Raw genomic sequence first — 4,857 nt, forward strand, 5'->3', positions numbered from 1 at the left:
CCCTCCCTTCCGTCCTCCCGCCTTCCCGACCCCGAGGGAGGCCCGGGCCGGGCCGGGGGAGCGGGCACAAAGTTTGGTTGTGGCGGCGCGGGCGGGCGGGAGGGAGGAAGGAGGGATGAGCGGGATGGCCGCTCGCCGGGAAACACCCGCTTTGTAGCGACCTCTCCCCGCGCGCGGCCGGGCCGGGCCGGGGGAAGGACCCGCTCCGTGCTCGTGTGTGCGACCCCGCTGGGCAAGCACCTCGCTGACTAGTCCTAGTGGGACTAGTCCTGCTAATCTGACCCTACTGGGACTAGGAGGAGATGAAGCTCGTCCCTGACTAGTCGTGGTGGGACTAGTCCTGATAATGGAACCCCACTGGGACTAGTAGGAGAAGAAATACTTTGCTTACTAGTTGTGGTAAGACTAGTCCTACTAACCTAACCCTACTGGGACTAGTAGGAGAAGAAGCACGTCGCTTACTAGTCGTGGTAGGACTAGTCCTACTAATGTAACCCTACGAGGACTAGTAAGCGAAGAAACCCTTCGCTTACTAGTCATAGCAGGACTAGTCCTACTAACCTAACCCTGCTATGATTGGTAGGAAAAGAAGCTCGTCGCTGACTAGCTGTGGTAGGACTAGTCCTAGTAGGGTTACACTAGTAGGACTAGTAAGAGAAGAAACACTTTACTTACTAGTCATAGTAGGACTAGTCCTATTAATCTAACCCTACTGTGACTGGTAGGAGAAGAAGCACATTGCTAACTAGTCAGGGTGGGACGAGTCCTAGTAATGCAACCCTAGTATGATTGGTAGGAGAAAAAGCACTTCACTTACTAGCCATGGTAGGACTAGTCCTACTAATCTGACCCTGCTGTGACTAGTAGGAGACGAAGCACGTCGCTGACTAGTCGTTGGTGGGACGAGTGCTGGCCCGCTGTATTGGCCAAAGAAACCCCGTGTCCGTGTCGTACCAGGCAGGCTAGGTGTTTCTCTGTTCCTCACCTATCCCGTGATTAGAAACCTCCAAATAAAAATCGCAGCCTTGTATTGACCAGTTTGGTGGAGGGTGTTTTGCTTGGTTTTGTTCTGTTTAAATTTTATTTCATCCTTTCCTTTTGAAGGGGTGGTGAGAAGAGAAATCTCACCCCCTTATGGCAGGTCAGATTGCGCGGGTAACTTAATGTAACGACGTGATTTCTGGGACTCGCTGGTTGATTGTTACCTGAGTAATGTTGCACAACGCTTCATAAAAACAACTTCTGCACGTCCTGAGGAAGTGCAGCTCAATTAGGTACCTGTACAGCTCCGCTGGGCCTTAGGCTTCATTACGCCCGACCTAGCTAGGATGTGTAGGTATGTAGTTAACCGCACCGTTTGGGTATCATGTGTGCACAGATGAACACCTGGCTTTCTGGTTACAGATTGTAATTTGATCAAGCATTTGTACAGTCAAAGTGTAGGAGAGGCAACGGGATGGATTGTGAGTCTCTTGAGGCAAGTGGTGGGAGCCTGTTGGTTTAGGTTTCTTCAAACTGCAGTGACGAAAGGACCAGAAAACGTCCAGTGTCAAACAGTGCTGTGCTAAGATCAGTAGGCTGCTTAATAGGACTATGACGAATGACTGGTTTTGTGGCAGTGGTGAGGCGCTCTAGTCTTGGCCCTGAGCTCTGTTGTGCTAGGCTCTGTACAAACAGGTATTTTCCTCCTTTAACTTATTTGAGCTTACATTTAGGTACTGGTGATGATATATGTCCATGCCAGCAGGAGTCAAGCAATAGGAAACCACAGCCTTACGCGACAAAAAGGTTGAGATTTCTTTCAGTTTGTGCGTATTTTGTAGCCAAGGTCCAGAAAACCGTCAGCAAATACTTAACTTTTCTGTTATGAATAGCTTCTCTAATTTAAAATTAAACTACTTGTAATGGTGAAGGTAAGCGTGTGTGCAAGCGCCTGTCGGATTGAAGCCTTAACTAGAGTCGCATATTTACTGTATTATTCAGCAGTTTGTGGGGGCTGTTCTTGCGCATCTTCATGTGCTTTCTAAGAAGTACTTCTCTTGAAATGGATACGTGGATATGCACGACAATTTTGTTTTGCCGTAATAGGGAACAGAAACTTTTGTAAAATTTTTAGTTTTTATTATTTGACATTATCTTCCGTAACATTGTTCCAGTTCAGAACATTATTTTGCAGGGTTTAACACCACCGTGTAAACCTTATCTCTTATTTCATTAGGGTATTGGTTACCTTTGTGGCTTGGTGGCTTGTTATTAGTGGAATGTTTGCTTACACGTTACATTCAGACCTAGTTTATTTTCCTAAAGTGAAATTTCGAGATATTCAGCTTAGCGTTTGAACTTGGAGTTGATTCAGACCACTTCATGTATGTGTTACTTGTGCAAGATTTGGCTAACTTTTTTTTTAATGTTTCCTCTCCCAGCTTCCCAGAGAGCCTGTTGAGTTCATGTTACGTAGTTCTTACGTAGTTCCTCTTTAGCCAAAGGTTATTCAGGGATGGTTACAACCAGAGAGTAGTGCGATTTCTTTTTTTTAAAGCGTGTGGCTCTTGATTTGTCTATGTTTACTTTTTTTGTTTTTATCCTAGCGAAAGTGAGAATCAGAAAAGTAGTTCTAAAAAAGGCTGTGTTGATGCTTCCAGGTTGCACCAGCATTATGGATGCACCAGTTACAAGTTTTCTTGTACTTCCTTTGGGGGCAGAAGGCCCAATTCTAGCACTCTGCATGATGGATTAGTTTGGATGATGCAGTGGGAGAAGTTGCATTCTCTCGGACAGCTATAATCTGCTCCAAAAAACTAATATACAAATATTAAAACAATCTTAAATTCATTTAAGAAGCTGAGGAATGTTAGAAAATGTAAAGACAACTTGTTACCATGTTGTTTTACATCCTTTGAGTGGTTTATATCAACAGACCTTGTGAGTGTTTAATCTTTGTCTTCTTGAATTGCAAACAAGTGAATTCTACTGCTGCTTGAAATACAGTTATTTAAAAAGTGTCCTTTGGTCTGTTCTCTTCCCAAAACCACCATACAAGAGAGAGATGATAGTGGTAAAAGGATGTGTACACAAAATATATTGTGATTATTGACTTTTATTAGCGTTACACTTTAATTTGCTAGGTACCCATATGTCATGGTAATAAATGGAAAAAATATCACCCAGTGCATTTATAGATTGGTAGGGTGAGAGAGACTCTTCTTCAGCTGCCTATGCTCTCACCAGATACCCTTGATTTGGTTTGCTTTTAAGATTTTACTAATTATATATAAATAAAAACCCATGTTAATAGCAGTCTTTGCCTATTTGTAGACACCTCATACCTTCTTTGGGGGAGACAGCTCAGAGTTGAAAGTTTTTGACACTTAAGGTGAAGGCATGCTCTTCTGCCCATTGGTATCACTGATACTGTGGCATGGGGGGTGTGTTCACTTTTCCCATGGGCATTATCTCTAGACCAGGGGTGGGCAATTATTTTGGGCAGAGGGCCACTTACTGAGTTTTGGCAAGCCACTGAGGGCCACATGACAGGCAGCCAGGGGCAGATAACTATTAATTTTCTAAATTTTTTCGGGGCCCCGCAGGCCGGATAGAATGGGCGGGTGGGCTACATCCGGCCCGCGGGCTGCATTTTGGCCACCCCTGCTCTAGACAGTGCGTCCCCTTTTCTTTAGTCATATGCCTACTAGGTATCTAGCAAATTACTTGAAGCCCAGTTTATGAATGCAATGATAGCTGTGTATTTTTAACATTTGGGTTCATTTATCTTTTAAAAATTGAATAGTACTTATTTTCATTGATGCAGTGCCCTCACTACCAGTAAAGACACCCCCCCCCTCCCCCCCCCAGGTTCCAAGGAGCTGTAAAAACACACAGAAGATGTGATCCCTATGCCTGGTTTCAGTGCATGGGAGGAAGCATGTGAAATAAGTGGATAAAGGATTTGGGCCAAGTTTTGAAGGGCCTTGAAAACGAAGAGAAAAGGTTTGAATTTGAGCTAGTTGAAAGTAAAAAAACTAATGGAAATCTTCAGCAGGGGCTGCTTTAGTAGCTTTGTTTTTCTTGTAAGGAATGGTACTGTCAAGAGACCAGAAAGGAGGGGAAACTAGAGAATGTTACCCAATTAATGCATTATAGGTCCTTTAAACCTTTCCCTGAAGTATCCACTATTGGTCACTGTCAAAGGCAAACTGTTCAGCTGTGCAGGGCTGTACAACTTGTTCTTGCTGGGGGTGAAATTACCTTTTTATAGTTTGTGAGCCAGGAGCAAAAACTCATTCCTAGGTGGCAAATTTTGCTCTCTGGTATAATGGCTTAACCTGTGTCATCTTTTTCTTACTCCATTTGGGGGACTGCTTTCTTCCCCACTTCCATCTTTTCTCTGCCTGTTTTTCCTCTTTGTGGGGGCTGTTCTTTCAGGGTATCATTTTCTTCTGATTGCTGTTTGTGTTGGAGGCCATAGTAACTGGAATGTATGAAGAGGGCAAGTGGTGAAGTGGAGAAAGAGCCTGGGTATGAGGGATGGAGGTTTTATTTTGATTTTTGTACTGTGCTCATTATGTGAGGTATTCGGATACCACATGGAATTGTAATCTAAATCTACAAAGCTGTGACTTTATGCTTTCCCCTTTTCCAGAACATGGTAAGACTAGTTATAGCATTCACTCTTCCATTACTCTGCTTAATCTCTCAGGGCGCCTATACACGAGCAGCAAGGCTGCTCTGACACTAATTACAGTGCATCAGAGCTGGATTAATCAAGTCTGCGGGAGTGTGGAAATTACCGAGCTCCATCACGCTCCAGTGTCTTATGTACAGTGTAACATCATAAATCTGGAACTATCAAAAATCCGG

The 4,857-nt window shown here is 44.1% G+C and overlaps 1 protein-coding gene across 5 annotated transcripts in view; it reads left to right on the forward strand.

The window, feature by feature from the left end:
• Positions 1-137: 137 nt before the first annotated feature.
• DCUN1D1 (defective in cullin neddylation 1 domain containing 1) overlaps positions 138-4,857 on the forward strand; it is a 37,822-nt gene continuing 33,102 nt past the window's right edge. For 2 of the 5 annotated variants that reach the window (XM_025195977.1, XM_025195978.1), the window contains exon 1: positions 144-399. The gene's annotated coding sequence lies outside the window, so the exon portion shown is untranslated. Of the gene's footprint in view, positions 400-4,857 lie in introns of all 5 variants that reach the window. The other 3 variants (XM_025195974.1, XM_025195976.1, XM_025195979.1) reach the window with 3 other exon arrangements.

This window comes from Alligator sinensis, unplaced genomic scaffold (genome assembly GCF_000455745.1).
Source record: "Alligator sinensis unplaced genomic scaffold, ASM45574v1 scaffold301_2, whole genome shotgun sequence".
NCBI lineage: Eukaryota > Metazoa > Chordata > Crocodylia > Alligatoridae > Alligator > Alligator sinensis.